This window comes from Mobula hypostoma, chromosome 10 (assembly GCF_963921235.1).
Source record: "Mobula hypostoma chromosome 10, sMobHyp1.1, whole genome shotgun sequence".
NCBI lineage: Eukaryota > Metazoa > Chordata > Chondrichthyes > Myliobatiformes > Myliobatidae > Mobula > Mobula hypostoma.
In genome coordinates this window covers 45,573,490-45,594,555 of record NC_086106.1, presented here as the reverse complement: position 1 = coordinate 45,594,555, position 21,066 = coordinate 45,573,490, and the positions used below count along the sequence as shown (strand labels likewise).

General features: G+C 42.8%; 1 protein-coding gene across 4 annotated transcripts in view; it reads right to left on the bottom strand.

Annotated features, from left to right (window-relative positions):
- LOC134352881 (probable G-protein coupled receptor 174) overlaps positions 1-7,142 on the bottom strand; it is a 78,118-nt gene extending 70,976 nt beyond the window's left edge. For 3 of the 4 annotated variants that reach the window (XM_063060445.1, XM_063060444.1, XM_063060446.1), the window contains exons 1-2: positions 6,929-7,142; positions 6,222-6,449 (exon numbers count right to left, since the gene is read on the bottom strand). The gene's annotated coding sequence lies outside the window, so the exon portion shown is untranslated. The remainder of the gene's footprint in view (positions 1-6,221; positions 6,450-6,928) is intronic. The other variant, XM_063060447.1, reaches the window with a different exon arrangement.
- Between the last annotated feature and the right edge of the window lie 13,924 nt (positions 7,143-21,066).

Below are 21,066 nucleotides of genomic sequence, written 5' to 3'. Positions count from 1 at the left end.
TCGATAATTAACCTTAATCCATGTCAGAAAGGTGCATCGGCTATGATTTATAATATTATTATGAAACTTAGGAAAGCTCCATTTGATAAGATTAGGGTAGATTGGGAACAGGAATTGGGGTTTATCATTTCCGTGGATGACTGGGGGCAGATTTTACAATTAATCAATACTTCCTCTATCTGTGCTAAACATTCCCTAATTCAATTTAAAGTTGTTCATAGAGCACATATGTCCAAAGATAAATTAGCGCGCTTTTATTCTCATATTAATCCTTTTTGTGATAGATGTCCGGGGCAGATATCCTCTTTAACTCATGTTTTGGTCTTGCCCTACTCTGGAAACTTTTTGGAGAGACATTTTTAATATTATCTCCAAGGTATTGAATATAGATATCTCTCCTCATCCTATTACTGCTATCTTTGGATTACCTAAAATTTCCAGTAATCTTTCCCCTTCAGCCCGTAGAATGATTGCATTTCTTACTTTAATGGTGAAAAGATGTATCTTACAACATTGGAAAGAGCTTAATGCTCCAACTACCTTTTTTTGGTTTTCTCAGACAATATTATGCTTGAATTTGGAGAAAATTAGAAGCAATCTTTATGACTCCTCATTTAAATTTGAACAGACCTGGAGATCTTTTATTCAACATTTTCATTTAATGTAATATATACCCTTCTTGTTTTTTTTTACTGTTTTTAATGGAGGTCGGGATTGAGGATGTGATTTTAAGTTTAACTCTGTTTGGTTTCAAGTTAGCCCATTGCTTTGCTTTGCTTTTAGTTAGTTGCACGGTGGGGTTTTTTTTTCCTTTTCTCTATTGATATATATATATATAAAAATTAGTATACTATTATATTACCTTGGTACGTTATGTTTAAATTACATTGTAGTTTTTTTTGTATTAATATCTTCTGTAATTTTATTATATTCTAACAGTGTATTAGTGCCTATATGGCTTACCTTTTTGTATACTTATTCAATAAAAAGATTTAAAAAGAAAAAGAAAGAAGAATTTGGTTTCAGTTTCGTAAATTTTTTGAGTTAAACAATTTTGTTCTTTCTAGTCATATCCATCTAAATTATTTTTTAAAACCATCAATTTTGGATAAATAAATAAGGCATCCGTTAGTCTTGCGAAGACCATGGATTTCCGCATGGTCTTCACGCTCCAGGGCACAGGCCTGGGCAAGGTTGTATGGAAGACCGGCAGTTGCCCATGCTGCAAGTCGCCCCTCTCCACGAGGGCCAATACAGCTTGGCACCAGTGTAGTCGCAGAACAATATGTGGCTAAGTGCCTTGCTCAAGGACACACCACACTGCCTCGGCTGAGGCTCGAACTCACGACCTTCAGGTCACTAGTCGAATGCCTTAACCACTTGGCCACGTGTCCACAATTTTGGATAAGGCCTTTTTAATTTGGAAAACCAAGGGAATAACAACTTTTTCAGATTTGTTTTCAGGGGATTGTTTAATGCCTTTTTCTCAGTTAGTGGATAAATACAGACATCCCACCTCTCCCAGAAATTCCGGGAGTCTCCCACATATTGATAGCGGCTCCCTGACGCCTGGAAATTATATACAATATCCTGGAAATCGATTTTTTTGAGAGGGAGAGGGAGAGCAAGAGTGAGCATCCTGATTGGTCTCTCTTCGTGCTAAGTAGACCTATCAGTTTTCTCTGTGGGTGGACTTTACAGTCGACCTCAAAAATAATGACAGTGTTGCTCACTGCACTGTTTGCAACAGTGACTTTTCTATTGCCCATGGTGGGTTAAAATGTAAAAGACATTTTGAGGTGAGTTTAACAGGTGTCATTCATTCATTAGCATAGCTAACGTTATTTAACATTATCCTTGGCCTCCTCTACTGTAAAGATGAAGCCACACTCAGGTTGGAGGAACAACACCTTATATTCCATCTGGGTAGCCTCCAACCTGATGGCATGAACATTGACTTCTCTAAGTTCCATTAATGCCCCACCTCCCCTTCATACCCCATCCGTTATTTATTTATTTTATTATTATTATTAATTTTCTCTCTCTCTCTCTCTCTCTCTCCTTTTTCTCCCTCTGTCCCTCTCACTATACTCCTTGCCCATCCTGTGGGCTTCCCCCTCCCTCTTTTCTTTCTCCCTAGGCCTCTCGTCCCATGATCCTCTCCTATCCCCTTTGCCAATCAACTTTCCAGCTCTTGGCTCCATCCCTTCCCCGTCCTGTCTTCTTCTATCATTTCAGATCTCCCCCTCTCCCTCCCACTTCCATATCTCTTACTAGCTCTTCTTTCAGTTAGTCCTGACGAAGGGTCTTGGCCCAAAACATCAACTGTACCTCTTCCTTTAGATGCTGCCTGGCCTGCTGCATTCACCAGCAACTTTTATGTGTGTTTCTTCAGAATAGACCGCCCAGTCCCCTTTTTTTTTGGTTTTTTCTTATAGTGTAGTGGGTTTTTTCTTCTCATTTTAAAAATTTAAAGTTTTTTTTCTCTCCATGAATTGATAAGAGGAGAATTAGTTGTCTTTCTTTTTTACTATATATTACATATTTGCTTAATACTATGTATGATTTTGACAATGTCTATTTCACTTTCTGTTTGTATTGTTATTGTTATATATATTTGAGATAATTCTCCTCTTGTTTGTATATATGCTCTTTCCAAATCAACAAAAAGATTAATAAAGAAAGAAGGAAGTTTTCTTGTTTTATTGTTTTAAAACATTGGATCATAGTGGATTTAGCTTTTTTGACACAATCAACAGAAAAAGTCTCTTTCATGTCAAAATGACAACAGATCTCTACAAAGTGATTTTAATTAATTACAATTATAAGACACAAAATAGTTGATTGCATAAGTATTCACCCCTTTCAAATCAGTATTTAGTAGATGCACCTTTGGCAGTAATTACAGCCTTGACTCTGTGTGGATAGGTCAATATCAGCTTTGCACATCTGGACACTGCAATTTTTCTCCATTCTTCTTTATAAAACTGCTCAAATTCTGTCAGATTGCATGGGGATTGTGAGAGAACAACCGTTTTCAAGTCCAACCATAAATTCTCAATTGGATTGAGGTCTGGACTCTAACTTGGCCACTCCAGGATATTAACTTTGTTGTTTTTAAGCCATTCCTGTGTAGCTTTGACTTTATGCTTAGGGTCATTGTCTTGCTGTAAAATAAATCTTCTCTCAAGTTGCAGTTCTCTTGCAGACTGCATCAGGTTTTCATCCGGGATTTCCCTGTATTTTGCTGCATTTTACCCTCTACCTTCTCAAGCCTTCTAGGGTTTTCTGCAATGAAACATCCCACAGCGTGATGCAGCCCCACAGGCAGCGGTGGTGTGCTTTTTATGACGTGTGTTTTTGCTTACACCAAATATATTGTTTAGTCTGATGGCCAAGAAACTCAATTTTGGTTTCCTCAGACCACAGAACTTTCTTCCAGCTAACTTCAGAATCTCCCACATGCCTCTTAACAAACTCTAGCCAAGATTTCATATGTTTTTTTTCAACAGTGGCCTTTTCCTTGCCACTCTCCCATAAAGCTGTGATTGGTGAAGCACCTGGGCAATAGTTATATGTGCAGCCTCTCCCATCTCAGCAACTGAAATATGTAACTCCTTCACAGTTATCATAGGGCTCTTGGCGGCCTCCCTCACTAGTCTAATTGCACGGTCACTCCATTTTTTTTGAAGATGGCCTACCCTAGGCAGATTTACAGCTGTGCATTATTCTTTCCATTTCTTGATGACCTGACTTAACTGTACTCCAAGGGATATTCAGTAACTTGGAAATGTTCTTGTACCCATTTCCTGACTTGTGCTTTTTAATAACTTTTTTGCGGAGTTGCTTGGAGTGTTTTTTTATTTGTCTTCGTGGTGCAGTTTTTGCCAGGATACTGACTACCAACAGTTGGCTCTTCCAGATACAGATGTATTTTTACTACAATCAATTGACACACCTTGACTGCACACAGGTCTCTAAAACATATCTCCATTTAACTAACTATGTGACTTCTAAAACCAATTGGCTGCACCAGTGATGATTTGCTGTGTCATATTAAAGTGGGGGGGAAGGATACTATGCAATCTATTATTTTGTGTTTTATATCTATAATTAATTTACATCACTTTTTAGAGATCTGTTTTCACTTTGACATTAAAGAGTGTTTTTCTGTTAATCAGTGTCAAAAAAGCCAAATTAAATTACTGGCAGGAGGAGAAGATGGCGGCGCGACACAGCTCGCAGTGGCCACTCTGGTGGTGATGTCTGTTATTTGTCAGGTAGAGTGCTGTGAACAATCCTGATTTGATGGAGACAGACGTGAGAGTACGGAGCAACATCTGGTGGAACTTCTGAAATGCCTGTTTCGCTGCTACTGTGTGATCCGAAATCTCCGGAGGGGAAGGCCCCAGTCCTCGGCTTTGCTTGTTGCTCGGTGGCCGGAGCGGGGTCGAAGCGCTCGGCAGAGATGGTGCTCGGTGTCGGAGGCTCGAAGTTTTTGGATGGACTCAGAGTCTGCTGCAGTCGGATGCTTCCAATGGTGCTGCATCGGCAAGTTGGCGGCACTTGGAGATTCATGGCAGCAAGAGTTTCTCCCTTCTACCATCTGTGTGAGATGATGGGGCTATCGGGACTTTGAGACTTTTTTTTTCCGTGCCCATGATCTTCTCTTTATCAAGTTACGGTATTGCTTTGCACTGTTGTAACTACAGTGTATATGTTATAATTATGTGGTTTTGTCAGTTTTAGTCTTGGTTTGTCCTGTATTTCTTGTGATATCATTCTGGAGGAACATTGTATCATTTTTTAATGCATGCATTTCTAAATGACAATAAATGAGGACTGAGTGTCCTCATAATCTAATCTGTTAATTAATGTTTAAAACAATAAAACATGAAATCTTCCAAAGGGGGTGAATACTTTTTTTTATAGTCACTGTAACTGGAATGCATAACCAATCCTCGCTAGTGGTTCCATGAACATTGAGACTATGATCCTGAAAACCTACCTTGGATGGACAGGATATGTCATACACAGGGAGGACTCCAGGATCCCCAACAGCTACTGAATGGCATGTATGCTGTGCAATCTCTGGGCAAGAGGAACAAAGTTGGGCTTCACAAGAGATTTAAAGATTATGTGGAAAGTAACATTGCATTGGCCGGACTTACTCCAAAACAGCTGGAACAGTGTGCACAAGACCGAACTAGATGGCGTGCCTTGGAAAGACTCGCCCATGACAAAATGAGGAGAGGCATCATGCAGATCTGTTGCTGCCCAGGAGCAATGGAAACTTGCAGCAGTAATTATTCCAGCTGACTCAGGACTGTTCGCCTACCCTCACTGTGAACGAGTCTGGCTCTCAAAACTTGGATTCCACAGCCACCATAACAAATGTTCTGCACAAGAATAATAATCATCATCGCACATGATAGACGGCCATCACATAACCAATACTTGGATTCTACTTCTTGGATAACATCAAGTTAAACAAATTATGACAAACTTGGGCTGCTTTCTCTGGAGTGGGAGAGGCTGAGGGGAGACCTGATAAAATAATGAGAGGCTTAGATAGAGTAGACAGGGAGTATCATGTTTCCAGGATCAATATGTCTAATACTCGTGGACATGCATTTAAGGTGGGAGGGCAAAAGTTTGAAGAAATGTGAGGCAAGTTTTTTTTAAAAATAGAGTGGTAGTTTACTGGAATGCACTCACAGTGACAGAGATAGGTATCATCGAAATACTTAAAAGCTTCTGAGGCAGCAGCAGAAGGGATATAGATTTGACACAAGGGATTAATTTAATCAGACATCATTAGCTAAATTAGATAGGCACTATATGATGGCCCAATGGGTGTGATCTGGTTTCCTATTTTTCTATTTTCCGTACATCTAAATAATGATGTTTCAATACAAACTCGGCACACATCTCAAAAAGTTTATGCTGACAAATAATGGGCTGACTTTCTACACAAAACAATCAGTTACCCCCAAGTATTTGGTGAATCTGTGCAGAATAGACAATTGATTGAGACATGGGCATAGAGACAAACCCTTCATAGCTCTGTAAATTCCCCATTTCTTCCCTCCTTGCTAAGTATAATAATGCTGACAAAAATAATACATTGAAATCAAGAACTGAAAACAGTAAATGCTTAAAATACACCATAAATCATCCCGGCAGTGACAATAATTTCAGCTCTTAAATTGAAGAATTACCTGGACTTTTTGACACAGAAACTGTATATTTCGAGTCTGTTTCAGAAGATATCAAAGGTTTTGCTGCAGATATACAAATCTGGGTTCCTTTGTTGATTAAAAGTGGGACAAGCTCCTCATAATGTGAGACCGTTCATTCTGTGAGGACTGCATTGCTCACATTCGAAACAATTGTTTATGAAAAATGAACAGAGCAGAAGTGGTGGAAAGTCAGCAAAGGCGATGAAACTGAATCAGAGAAAAAAACAGGAAACAGTGAATAAATGTACATGTTGCGGGAGTATATTTTGATGTTTCATCAGGTTTTGAAAGGTACCTTGAATTTTCTCGTTAAATAGTGAGTTTCTAACCGCTCACACCAGGATATTAGAATACCATTTTGGAACATAGAATCTTTAATTTCTTCAGATTTTTTTCTTATGAATCTGTTTACGCCCTTGCGAAATGGAGCGTAATTTCGTCGGAGCTGCTTCACAACTACTGTACCTTCGGTCAGTCTACGCTCCTCAGATCCACGAGCCCTGTACTTCCAGCGCGAATTTTAAACAAGATGAGTTTTCCGCTTAAAACGAAACCTCTAACACCCCAACGTGACATTTTTTGCCCAAAGCACTTTAAGTCATCATTGCCGCTGTTACAGATGGACGCGCTTTCTGACTTACACACATACACCTCTTACAACTTTTTGTAAACAGCAGAGTACTCACGGCTGGAAGTATGGCATGTCAAAACTGATCGGTGTTTACACTTCCTTCTGCAGTTCCTCCGAGTACTGACGGTTGCAGAAAGCAGGTAAATGCATTAGACGGCTGAGCCACGGAAATGGTCGAAGGGAGCAGGACAGAACCCTCCTTGCGGTTGTCTAGATCTTGCCGTGATCACTGTCACTTGCCGTCGTCACTGAACAGGGAAGTTGTTTGATCAAATCTGAATCCACAGAGCACATGGGCCACAAATTCAAACTGACTGTTCACGGAGAGCACTTTGTTTTAATTACTTGGTGTCTTGTACCACCCGCCGGAAGGTGGTCCCGAGTTCGGATTCAGCAGATCAATGATTTCAAGTCGGCAGTCTGCGGAGGCGTGTGTATCGCAAGATTTCGTTAAGCGACAAACTAACGGCTGCTCAAAATTGAAGAAGCTAAAGCGCGTTTAAAAATAGATTCATAGTGAAAGCTCCCCGATTCCTGTACCGGTTTCGTGCGTCCGAAGTACAAGGACTTATGTTTCACGCAAACTATTATAATATTTTCAAACTAACGCAGAATTACGCGGGCGATCTGAAAGAAGAACGGGGGGTGTTAATTTATTTAGAAATACAGCACAGTAAAAAAGAAATAGCTCCGCCTAATTACATCCACGTGACCAATTAACCCTCTAAACGGACCGCCTTTGGAATGTAGCAGGAAACCGGGGCTCCCGGAGGAAACTTACACGTTTACTGGGAGAACGTAGAAGAGTAGTTTGAACTTGGGCCACGGGCGCGGTGATGGAACTACAGAAAACAAACGGGGAAACTATCTATCTGGTAGCATCTGAGGATGGACGTAGCTGAGTTTTCAGTTTTGAGACCCTTTGTCTGAACTATGGGAATGTACAGGTAATTGATTTTGCACTAATAATGGTAAGATCAGTGATAATAAATGCAACCGAGTTAAGGAAAATAAACAAAAGTGTTAGCATGTGTTAAAAGCTGAAACGGGCAAATCTAAATCTTCTGCATCTGAATGTTGAAAGGATCATAAGAGTTATCCATGATACCTAAATGTGATGCAAGTTATGTGCTTCAGGTGACTTGGGCTGGGAACTAGATATCCAAGATTTGTTTTTGGAACAATAGACGTAAAAGAGTAGGAGGGGTAGCAATGTTATTGACATGAGAATAGAGCATTAACCAGAGATAATAGTCAGAAAATCAAAATGTGGAATTAAACAATCTGAAATCTGAACTGGAAGAGTAGAATCAGTCTAACTAAAGGTAAGAAGAAACAAGTCCAGAAAACACAGAACAGAATTATCCGTAGAAATGGAAATTTTGTATTGTGAACTAGACTGAAAATATCCTGCTGAATCTCTCTAGCAGTGTCTAGTCATGGTCATAGTCATACTTTATTGATCCTGGGGGAAATTGGTCTACAGTATAAGGAAATAATTCCTATCATGTCGTGTCCAGAACTGCACATAGTGTGTTTTCTTGCTGTTCCTTTTCGGCCTTGTGGCATATCGGGTGGCATTTTTTATTGCTGTTTCCTTAGCATTCATCTGTTACTTTTACAAGGCTGAGTTGCTAGCTCGTCACTCAACTCAACACAGATGGAAAACATTCAGGGAGCTGGATGGATTTGAACCTGGGACCATTGGCCTCAAGGTTGATGCTGATGCCACTACATCACTGGCCAGCTACTCCATGTATGGCTTAAGCAATATTTGTAAAGTTTTAACATGATGCTCCAGCTCTCATTTTTCATTCCACAATTAATGAAGGCAAGTACCCTATTTACCACCCTATCCATCTCTCCTGCCACTGCCAGGGGTCCATGGACTTGCATTTTGTATCTCATCTTGTCAGCACTCCCATTTACTACAAAATTTAACTTTACACTCTGAATTACATTGCAGGTCTCAGGATTCTCCACTCTGCATGTCTACTTAGTCAACAAGACAATCCGTTTCATAGAACATAGAATAGTACAGCACAGTACAGGCCCTTCAGCCCACAATGTTGTGCCGACCCTCAAACCCTGCCTCCCATATAAGCCCCCACCTTAGATTCCTCCATATACCTGTCTGGTAGTCTTTTAAACTTCACTAGTGTATCTGCCTCCACCACTGACTCAGGCAGTGCATTCCACGCACCAACCACTCTCTGAGTAAAAAACCTTCCTCTAATATCCCCCTTGAACTTCCCACCCCTTACCTTAAAGCTATGTCCTCTTGTATTGAGCAGTGGTGCCCTGGGGAAGAGGCGCTGGCTATCCACTCTATCTATTCCTCTTATTATCTTGTACACCTCTATCATGTCTCCTATCATCCTCCTTCTCTCCAAAGAGTAAAGCCCTAGCTCCCTTAATCTCTGATGATAATGCATACTTTCTAAACCAGGCAGCATCCTGGTAATTCTGCTCTGTACCCTTTCCAATGCTTCCACATCCTTCCTATAGTGAGGTGACCAGAACTGGACACAGTACTCCATATGTGGCCTAACCAGAGTTTTATAGATCTGCATCATTACCTCGCGGCTCTTAAACTCTATCCCTCGATTTATGAAAGCTAACATCCCATAAGCTTTCTTTTCACATAGCAGTGGCATCCAAGACCAAAGCAGATAGATTCAAACTATGAGGCTCAGTGTGTTTCTGAAGAAGGTTTTTCTATCACCCAGATGTTTGTAGCAAACTGGAATGCAGGGATTCTCACATCTGTAAGAACAATTAACTAAGTGAGTGTGAGATTGAAAAAATGAGCAGAGTGTGCTGCTGCATCTGGTAGGCTTCAAATTGCACAAGCTCTACTTGTGGTGAATGAGTGTAAGATTTTGAAAGGTGAGTGAGGCTTGTTGGTACATTTGGCATGTTTGAAATTGTTGGGTAAGGAAGTACTTGAGGAGAACCAACAATGAAGTTCAGTTTAAGCGGAGTGGCCAGTGTGTGAATGGGTCAGGATTAGAGTGAGGAGCTTAAGGCATTGGCATAGGAGGTTTTGGTGAGAGGATGGAGGCAAAGGTAAGTTTCCGATCAATTTCTTTCTTTGTTATTGCACATTTAGAGTGGTGGAAATGCCAGTCAGGACAGTGGAGAGCTCCTCTTGTGGGACTTGAGAGGACAGGGGGACCTCTGGCATCCATCTTACAGAGTGTGTTAGGGAATTGGAGCTGGAGCGAGAGGAACTCCAGACCATTCGTAAACCTGGGGGATTATATAACCATATAACAATTACAGCACAGAAACAGGCCATCTTGGCGCTTCTAGTCCGTGCTGAATGCTTACTCTCACCTAGTCCCACCGACCTGCACTCAGCCCATAACCCTCCATTCCTTTTCTGTCCATACATCTATCCAACTTAACTTTAAATGACAATATCGAACCTGCCTCAACCACTTCTGCTGGAAGCTCGTTCCACACAGCTACCACTCTCTGAGTAAAGAAGTTCCCCCTCGTGTTACCCCTAAACTTTTGCCCCCTAACTCTCAACTCATGTCCTCTTGTTTGAATCTCCCCTACTCTCAATGGAAAAAGCCCATCCTCGTCAACTCTATCTATCCCCCTCATAATTTTAAATACCTCTATCAAGTCCCCCCTCAACCTTCTACGCTCCAAAAAATAAAGACCCAACTTGTTCAACCTTTCTCTGTAACTTAGGTGCCGAAACCCTGGTAACATTTTAGTAAATCTTCTCTGTACTCTCTCTATTTTGTTGACATCTTTCCTATAATTCGGTGACCAGAACTGTACACAATATTCCAAATTTGGCCTCACCAATGCCTTGTACAATTTTAACATTATATCCCAATTCCTATACTCAATGCTCTGATTTATAAAGGCCAGCATACCAAAAGCTTTCTTCACCACCCTATCCACATGAGATTCCACCTTCAGGGAACTATGCACCATTATTCCTAGATCCCTCTGTTCTGCTGAATTCTTCAATGCCCTACCATTTACCGTGTATGTCCTATTTTGATTAGTCCTACCAAAATGTAGCACCTCACATTCATCAGCATTAAACTCCATCTGCCATCTTTCAGCCCACTCTTCTAACTGGCCTAAATCTCTCTGCAAGCTTTGAAAACCTACTTCATTATCCACAACACCACCTATCTTAGTATCATCTGCATACTTACTAATCCAATTTACCACTCCATCATCCAGATCATTAATGTACATGACAAATAACATTGGACCCAGTACAGATCCCTGAGGCACACCACTAGTCACCGGCCTCCAATCTAACAAAGAGTTATCCACCACTAGTCTCTGGCGTCTCCCACCCAGCCACTGCTGAATCCATTTTACTACTTCAATATTAATACCTAACGATTGAACCTTCCTAACTAACCTTCCATGTGGAACCTTGTCAAAGGCCTTACTGAAGTCCATATAGACAACATTCACCGCCTTACCCTCGTCAACTTTCGTAGTAACCTCTTCAAAAAATTCAATAAGATTTGTCAAGCATGACCTTTCACGCACAAATCCATGTTGACTGTTCCTAATCAGACCCTGTCTATCCAGATAATTGTATATAACAGTGGTCTCCAACCACCAGGCCACGGACCGGTACCAGGCCGCAAAGCAAGTGCTACCGGGCCGCGAGTTAACGATATGATTTGGCAATAGGAATCAGCTGCACCTTTCCTTATTCCCTGTCATGGCCACCGTTAAGCTTGAACGCACACGAGGTCATTACCCGCGCGTCATCCATGTCAGCGCGGGAAGGAGATCAACTCCTCGAGGTTGCAATGGATGGTGGGCTGAAAAGTTTGTTCGTCATAACATCTCTGCCGGCATTCTGGATCAAAGTCAAGGCTAAATATCCTGAGATTACCACGAAAGCACTGAAAACGTTGCTTCCATTTCCAACATATCTCTGCAATGAATGCAACGAAAACTAAATTGCGGAATAGACTGGACATAAGGAACCCCCTTCGAGTATCGCTGTCTCCTATCACCCCTCGATAGGACCGTCTTGTTGTAGGAAACAAGTATTCAGCCCAGGGCTCCCACTGATTCAGCGATATTGGTGTGTTGCAATGATTTTATATGTTCATACAAGGAAAATATGCGCTGTGTGTTTAATATCTAAACATTACTTAAAATGCTATTGACTTATAAGTGACTTATATAACCACATAACAGTTACAGCATGGAAACAGGCCATCTCTGCCCTTCTAGTCCGTGCCGAACGCTACTCTCACCTAGTCCCACCGACCTGCACTCAGCCCATAACCCTCCATTCCTTTCCTGTCCATATACCTATCCAATTTTTCTTTAAATGATAATATCGAACCTGCCTCTACCACTTCTACTGGAAGTTCATTCAACACTTACTTCAATCTCCCCGATAATTGATTTATCACTATATTCATGCAAGGAAAATATGCGCTGTGTGTTTAATATTAAATTCGTTAGATAAACCCTTTTAGAAACAAAATTGCGTGTATTAGCCACTTATCACCGATATTCCTGTCGTGATTAACACCCCCCCAAACAGAATTGCTAAAAACAATTTGTAGAAAAAAATAGGCACGTACACGCATGCGCAAGTCACGCATGTGCACTGGTGCCCGTGCAAGGCTTCATGGTCATTGTAGTGTTTCTCTGGGTAAACACAACGTATTTGACTGCTACTCTTGTCCGTTGGCAACCCTACCACCACCTCCCCCCACCCCCCCGGGTCGGCCAGTCCACAAGAATATTGTCAATAATAAACTAGTCCACGTTGCAAAAAAGGTTGGGGACCCCTGGTATATACCATCTCTAAGAATACTTTCCATCAATTTACCCACCACTGACATCAAACTCACAGGCCAATTGGTTGCCAGGAAACACAGAGAGGTAGTTACACCCAAGGTGCATGGCACAGTTAACTGTGTGACCATCAGGTGTCATGGTCCAGTCCATGAAGTCTGTATTCCGTTTCACGGTCCGGTCCATCGAGCTGCATTCCAGGTTTTCCAGTTTTCCATTGTTCTGTTGGGTGCTCTAATTAAGGCACATGATTCTCGTTTGGGCAGACACATAAACACCTCCAGAGACCAGGGCTTGGTTGCTGGATTGTTCCTGTCAAAACCCCCTGTCTGAATCCCTTCTCTGGCCCTTCCTCCTGAAGCCTTGCCTTGCCTTGCCTTGCCTTGCCTTGCCTTGCCTGTAACCTTTGCCTGTACTGCTGTCAAGTTCAACTGCTGGAGCAAGATAAGGAACTGCCTATCGTTGTTTGGAACTGTCTCTCTGTTCACATCTTCACTAGGTAGGTCCAGCCGTTTGCTGCTACCTAGTGTTGGGACCTGTCTCTGTGTCCACGCCTTCGCTAGGTAGGTCTGGCTGTTTGCCGCTACCTAGTGTTGGGAACTTTCTTGTTGTGTTCAGCATTCTGTGTAGAGCCCTGGCCCCAAGTCCTGTTCCTAAGGAGGGGTCCTGGCTCTGTGTTCTGTGTATGAGTTCCAGTCTAAGTCCTGTTCCCAAGAAGGGGTCCTGGCTCTGTGTTCTATGTCCTTGTGTTCCCATGCTCTAGACCAAGGCTCTGTGTTCCTGTCCTTCCCAAGACCAAGGCTCTGTGTTCTGCATTCCTTGTTGTCCCAAGTCCAAGGTTCCGAGGTTCCTGTTGTCCCAAGTCCAAGGCTCGGCTGTTCCTGAGTACCAAATCAAGGCTTCCTGTTCTCGTCCTGTGCTGGAGTTCTCTCGTCCTGTCCTGTAGTCTCGCCTAGTCCTGTCTCCCACGACCATGTCATGTCTTCACCTAGTTCCAGGGCCCGAGCCCAAGTCAAGACCCAGGTTCTGGGTCCTTGTCCAGTCTGAACCCAAGCCTTGTCATGTCCTCGCCTCGAGGAACCCAAGCCTTGTCATGTTCTCACCTAATTCTAGGGTCCGAGCCCGAGTCAAGACCCAGGTTCTGGGTCCTTGTCCAGTCTCTGGCTTGGAGTCTGAACCCAAGCCTTGTCATGTCCACGCCTCGAGGAACTCAAGCCTTGTCATGTTCTTACCTAGTTCTGGGGTCCGAGCCCGAGTCAAGACCCAGGTTCTGGGTCCCTGTTCAGTCTCCGTCTCAGAGTCCAAGCCCAGGCTCCTAGTTCCCAGTTCCTTGTCCTGCTACCACTTTCCTAGCCAAGTCCTAGTCCAAGTCTGCATCCAGTCACGTCCCTACCTCTAGTCCTGTCCTATTCCTAGTACGTCAGTGTCTGTGTCTTGCATTTTGGTCCGCCACCAGCGCCCCCCTTATGACATCAGGAGAGGGAAAGGGCATGGGTAGCCAGTGCAGTGGAGTGTACACCTGTGGCCATCTCACTCCATAACAAAAATATTGTTTTGGATTCCTTTGGAGGGATGGCCTAGCAGAGAAAAGCCACGACACTGTGGTTTCTGGCTCTGTGCCTCACAGGGAAGTGGGGTAAAAGAGGTAGGCAGTATTAATAGGGGATTTATTGGTTAGGAGAACAGACTGGAAGTTCTTGAGTGAGAATGAGATTGCCGGATGGTACATTGCCTTCCAAATTCCAGGGTTAGGAACACCTTGAACTGAGTACATAGCATTCTGCAGCAAACAGAGGACCTGGTCCACATTAATTTCAATGACATAGACAGGAAGGGTGATGAGGTTCTGCAAAGTCAGTTCAGAAATTTAGGAGCTAAATTAAACAATAGCACCACCAAGGTGGTGATCTCAGTATTGCAACCCATGCCATGTGTGAGTGAGGCCAGAAACAGAAAGATAGTATAGATTAAATTGTGGCTAAATTTAACAGATTAATAGATAAAATAGATTTAATAGATTAAATCTTTGGATCTTTTGGCCCTTTTCTAGGGAAGGTGGGACCTGTACAGATAGGACAATCTATATCTGAATTGGAGTAGGATCTTGCAGGAATGTTTGCTGGTGGTTGAGAGTATGCGGGCAGTGGGCAAATCAGCCCTCTTGTGCTTTTTGATCTCCTCACTTGAGATTCAGATTCATGCAATCCTGCCACTTTGATCTGGCCCACGCCTTCATTAACCAGGTCCAACACTTGCCTTTCTTGGATCTTGCCCCTCCTGACACAGGTCATCGGGTGTGTCGGGGTTTGGCCAGGGTTAATCGAGGTGTGCCTAGGGTTTGTGGGGGTGTTGCCAGGGTTAATTGGGATGTGCCTACGGTTTGTGGGGGTGTGTGCCCCCTTTTTTTTGGAGGGCCATGCCCTCCAAATATCCAGACCTGCATCTCAGTTTTTTTGCACTACCTTACTTTCCATTTTTATATTTTCTATTTATGATTTATAATTTAAATCTTTAATATTTACTATCGATTTGTAATCCAGGGAGTGGGAAGCACAGAATCAAATATCGCTATGATGATTGTACGTTCTAGTATCAATTGTTTGGCGACAATAAAGTATGAAGTATAGTTCTGGTCTGAGTTTTAAATTTGAGCTACAGGGGCTGGGAAACAGTGCTCGGGCAGATAGTGAAGTGGTTTCTGAGAAAAATTGTTGAGCCTACGTATAAAGAAAGAGACCAAAAGGTGGGAATAATCTTCTGAATGGCACCTGTTTCAGTACCAGGAGTACCAAGTAGGGTGGATGAGCTTGGAGCATGTGGAATTATTGTATTGTAGACATTAGTAAGATGGTTGCAGAAGGGGCAAGACTGGCAGCTCAGTGTTTTGACCTTCCATTGCCTTAGACATGAGATAAGGGGAGATATTAATGCAGAGGTGTGGGATCACTCATCATGGCATTGCTCAGACAGGACATATTGGAGAATTTGTCTACAAAGGATCTCTGGATGTGTATGATTTTTAAGTCGTATTCTTGCAATATCAGACTCCAATTTAATAACCGTCTAGTCTTATCCTTCATCTTAGTTAGAAACACCAATGGATTGTGATCCGTGTAAACCACAGGTGGTCTCTGGGCAGGACAAACATAGACTTCAAAATGTTGTAAAGCCAGAATAAGTGCTAGTAATTCCTTTTCAACAGTGGAATAATTTTTCTGGTGCACATTAAATTTCTTTGAGAAATAGGCTACTAGGTGTTCAATGTCATCCACACCCTTCTATAACAGTACTGCCCCAGCAACTCCGTCACTAGTGTCCGTTGCTATTGAAAATGGCTTGGAAAAATCAGGTGTCTTGAGCACAGGATGATAACACAGGATGGTTTTCAGGCCTTCAAATGCCTCCTGGCAAAAATCACTCCATATAAATCTTTCACTCTTCCCTAGAAGTTTTGTTAGGGGGAGAGCAATGTCAGCAAAGATCTTACAGAACTTACGATAATACCCAACCATTCCCAAAAACCTTCTTGATGCTTTTTTGCTGGTCGGAATAGGAACCTCAGCAATAGCTTGAACCTTGGCCTGTACAGGAGCCAGTTAGCCCTGGCCTACTACATAGCCCAGAGCTGTAACCGTGGCATGGCCAAACTTACTTTTAGTGAGGTTCACAGTGAGATTGGCCTTAGAAAGTCTGTCAAACAGTTTTTCTACCCCTGCAATATGCTCTTCCCACGTGTCATTCTAGCCGACTAAATCATCGATATAAGCCCCTCTGTTTTCTAACCCTCTAATCACAGAATTGATCATTCTTTGAAATGTCCCTGGAGCATTTTTCATCCCGAAGGGTAAAACATTGTACTCATGCAGTCCAGATGGTGTCACAAATGCTGAACTCTCTTTAGCCCCCTCTGTTAAAGGAACACACCAATATCCTTTTAACAAGTCAATCTTCGTAGGGTATTTAGCCTTTCCTACTCTATCAATTGTGACGAGAATACACATAGATTAAGATGTTAGCTGTCCTGTGCTGGCACCAGTGGGATCAGCAGTTGGTCTGCCACCTGTCTTCAGGAGAAAGAGAGATAAGGAAAACAATGGAGCAGCATTTGGAGATGTTAATGAAGGGACGGAAGGAGAGCTGTCAAGATCGGCCCCCCTTTGAACCCTGAACTGTTTGAAGTGATGGACAGGCGATACCCCAGCAGGGGGATAAAAAGGGACAGGTTCGCTAAGGCGACACACACACGACACCACGAGGTAATGAGACCCTGGAAGCGGTGCGCCTCCCACAAGTCGGTGGGAGTTTGGAAGGCTGGTCGCGGGACCAAGCCATAGACGCACAGGGTGGAAAGGTACGATCGGCGGGAACCTGGTGTGTGTCCACCCTTGCCTGAGTGCCAGGTTCACCGCAGAGAAATGATCGTATCTGGAAACGGAGGGGTCACGGTCAGTGACCTCAGAAGACATCACAAAGGGCTCGCCCGAAAGCTGACTGCGAAGAATATCGAAGGTCTGGGTGGAAGCCGTTTGAATATTCATTCGTTTTTGCTCTCTCTCTCCTTCCCCCCCCCCCACCCCCCGTCCACCGCCACGGCAGTGATTACTGTGAACTGAACTGAACTCAATTGAACTGAACTTTGCGTCACTTTGAAACTGGTCATTTACCCCTAGACGACGATAGAGCTTGATTGATCCTATTATCCTAATTCTGTGTACACGTGTGTTTATCATTGCTGAACTGTTGCATTTATTATCCCTTTGATTAGAGTGCTGTGTTGCTTGTTTCTTTAATAAAACTTTCTTAGTTCCAGTAGTCCAGACTCCAACTGAGTGATCCATTTCTGCTGGTTTGGCAACCCAGTTACGGGGTACGTAACACAATACAGTCATCCACTCTTGGGATAGGATAAGTGTCTGTCTCGGTTATTGCATTGATTTTCCTGTAGTCAGTACAGAATCTCATGCTACCATCCAGCTTAGGGTCAAGGATGCAGGGCGGCCCCCAGTCTCAGGTAGAGGGCCTAATGATACCAGCTGTCAGCATGTAGCCAATTTCTTTTTCAACCATTTTGCTTTTCTCTAAGGATGCTGTTTAATGGGCTGGGCTGAATTTATAATGACATCATACACTGCACCTATGCACCGTCTTGGAATGTCAGGAAATAAATCTTTATGCCTGCTAATTAGTTCCTGCAATTGATCTCTCTGTGCAGGCTCAAGATGACAGACTTTACCAGTAAGGTTTTTCAAAATAGTGGAATTCTCAAGTCTTGTTGATACAATATTCAGTTTGGTAAAATTATCTTGTACCTCATTATCAAATTCCTCAGCCCCATTTGTTTTCATAACAGTACTTATTGGTACCATTTCAGGATCGTAATAGGGCTTCAGCATATGTACGTGTACCAGTTGGGTCGCCTTCCTTCTGTCGGGAGTTTCGATAACATAATTCAAAGAATCAATTTTCTTGGAGGGGGTTGGTCACAAGAGGGAACAGCACCAGCACTTTATTTCCATCCTCAAACACCTGTTCCCTCACTCTCTTATCAAACCAATGTTTCATTTTAATTTGGGAGTTTTGCAGGTTCTTCTTGGCAAAGTCACAAGCTTTGTTAAGTCTTTTGCGAAATTTTAAAACATAATCTAACATGCTGACACACACTTTTGGGTTAGACCATTGCTCCCTGAGCAAGGTCAGATGTCCTCTGGGCCTATGGCCGAAAATGAGCTCAAACGGGCTGAAACCCAAGGACTCTTGAATGGTGTCTCTCATGGCAAAAAGTAGTAAGTGTATCCCTTCATCTCAGTCCTTGCCATTCTCATAACAGTAGGTTTTAATCATGGTTTTTAAAGTGGAATTAAACCGCTCCAAAGCCCCGTGAGACTCCGGGAGGTAGGCAGATGACACAATTTTTTTAACCTCCCCAGCTCAGAAACTATTTGCTGCAATGTTCTTGAAGTAAAGCTACTACCCTGGTCAGATTGAATTTCTTTAGATAAACCTACTAGTGTGAAAAACTTGCTGAGTGCCTTTTCCACAGTCTTGGCCTGGATGTTTCTGAGGGGCACAGCTTCTGGGAACCTAGATTCAGCACACATAATCGTTAACAAGTACTGATGACCTGCTGCAGTTTTGGCAACGGTCCTACACAATCCACTATGACTCCAGAAAAAGTTTCACCAAAGCAGGTATCGGCTGAAGTGGTCCCTTTGGGATAGCCTGGTTAGGTTTTACATAGAAACATAGAAAATAGGTGCAGGAGTAGGCCATTTGGCCCTTCGAGCCTGCACCGCCATTTATTATGATCATGGCTGATCATCCAACTCAGAACCCCGCCCCAGCCTTCCCTCCATACCCCCTGACCCCTGTAGCCACAAGGGCCATATCTAACTCCCCCTTAAACATAGCCAATGAACTGGCCTCAACAGTTTCCTGTGGCAGAGAATTCCACAGATTCACCACTCTCTGTGTGAAGAAGTTTTTCCTAATCTCGGTCCTAAAAGGCTTCCCCTCTATCCTCAAACTGTGACCCCTCGTTCTGGACTTCCCCAACATCGGGAACAATCTTCCTGCATCTAGCCTGTCCAATCCCTTTAGGATCTTATACGTTTCAATCAGATCCCCCCTCAATCTTCTAAATTCTAACGAGTACAAGCCCAGCTCATCCAGTCTTTCTTCATATGAAAGTCCTGCCATCCCAGGAATCAATCTGGTGAACCTTCTTTGTACTCCCTCTATGGCAAAGATGTCTTTCCTCAGATTACGGGACCAAAACTGCACACTGGCAGGTATGACACCCTCTGCAGTAATTGACAATATCTTTCCTCATGTTAGGCCAATAAAATTCCCTCATAATCCTGTGCACTGTCATCTTTACTCTAAAATGTCCCCCTAAAGGCATCTTGTGGGCCAGGTTTAAAATTTCAGCTCTGTAAACCTTTGGAACCACCACCTGATGCACAATACCCAATCTTCACTTGCAGGCACAGTGGCTGGTCTCCACTTCCTCATCAACAACCTATCTTTAAGGTAATATCCCACTGTCTCTTTCTGAATTTCATCCTCAGAGAGAGCTGTCTCTTTTAAAGCCACAATTTCAGGATCTTTATTCTGTTCCTCTATAAATTCCTTCCTCGATAAGGACAAGTCGTTCCCTTCCTCCTTGGTCTCCTCAGTCTTACTACCCTCTAAGTCCTGTTGGTATAGGGATGGTAGGAAAGTCTCAGATAAATCAATATTAGCATCAAAACCTTTCTGGACATGCTTCGGGTCACTGCGCATGTGGGATAGACATCAGGATCTATGGACGGGTCCTCAGCAGCAGCAGGCTTACTTGTGAGCTGAACTGCTGGGTAAACATCTCCACCTGCAAGGTCATTACTGAGTAAGACATTAACATTGTCTATCTGTAGTTCAAATCGTACCCCTATTGTGACAGGTCTGGATACAGAGTCGCATTCCAAAATTATCTTATGCAAAGGCATGGCCTCAGTTCCCTTTCCAATGCCCTTGATAATATGTCTTTCACCAGTCTCCGTCTTAGCACCAAATTCCAAAACATTCTTTAATATCAGTGACTGAAAAGCTCCAGTATCTCTCCAGATTCTCACTGGAACTAGGGTTGACCCCTCCTTCACAGACACAAACCCATTTGAAATAAATCTCTCGAGTCCCTCTTGAACTCGGTCAGACCCCACTTTCTTCAGTGGTGTTTTAACCGTCTGAACGCAGGCATTTTGGGTTTTCTCTTTCCCTTTTCCTTTTTCTCTTTTCATAGCAAAACAGTTGGACGCCACATGACCAGGTTTCCCACAAAAGTAACACTTGAAACTGGGAAATTTCCTCCCCGAATGCTTTCCACATTTTAGAGGTCACCTTTAGTCTTAACTTTTGAGCAACTGCCAACAGCGCATCCCTTTCAGCATCATCCAACGTCTCAGGGGTTGGTTCTGCCACAAACTTACTAATCCAAAACTCCATTTCTGCTGACATTCCACAGAAGCAAATCAAAAGGGATTTTTCCCAATCAATTCAAACAAGCCCCCCAACCAATTTGTTCATATCACGGATGCAGGCCCCAATTTTTTCATGTAGCCTGTGACGGGTTAAAGAACCAGCAAAAATGGAAAACACTTTGGAGTCCAGTATTGCTATTATCTAATGGTATTTATTAGTAACTATGCAATACAGTAATATAAATGCAGATATACTTCTTCAAGTCTAGGGGTAAATAGATAGTCTTACAATGATGAGTAAAGTTCAGTTCAGTTCGTGGTATTGAGTTGAGTAGTGATGAAGAGAGAGAGAGGGAGAGATTTGAGTCTTCAGGTGAGCTGATGTCGTCGATCTTCCGGTTCTGCTCTGGAATCCTTTAGAAGT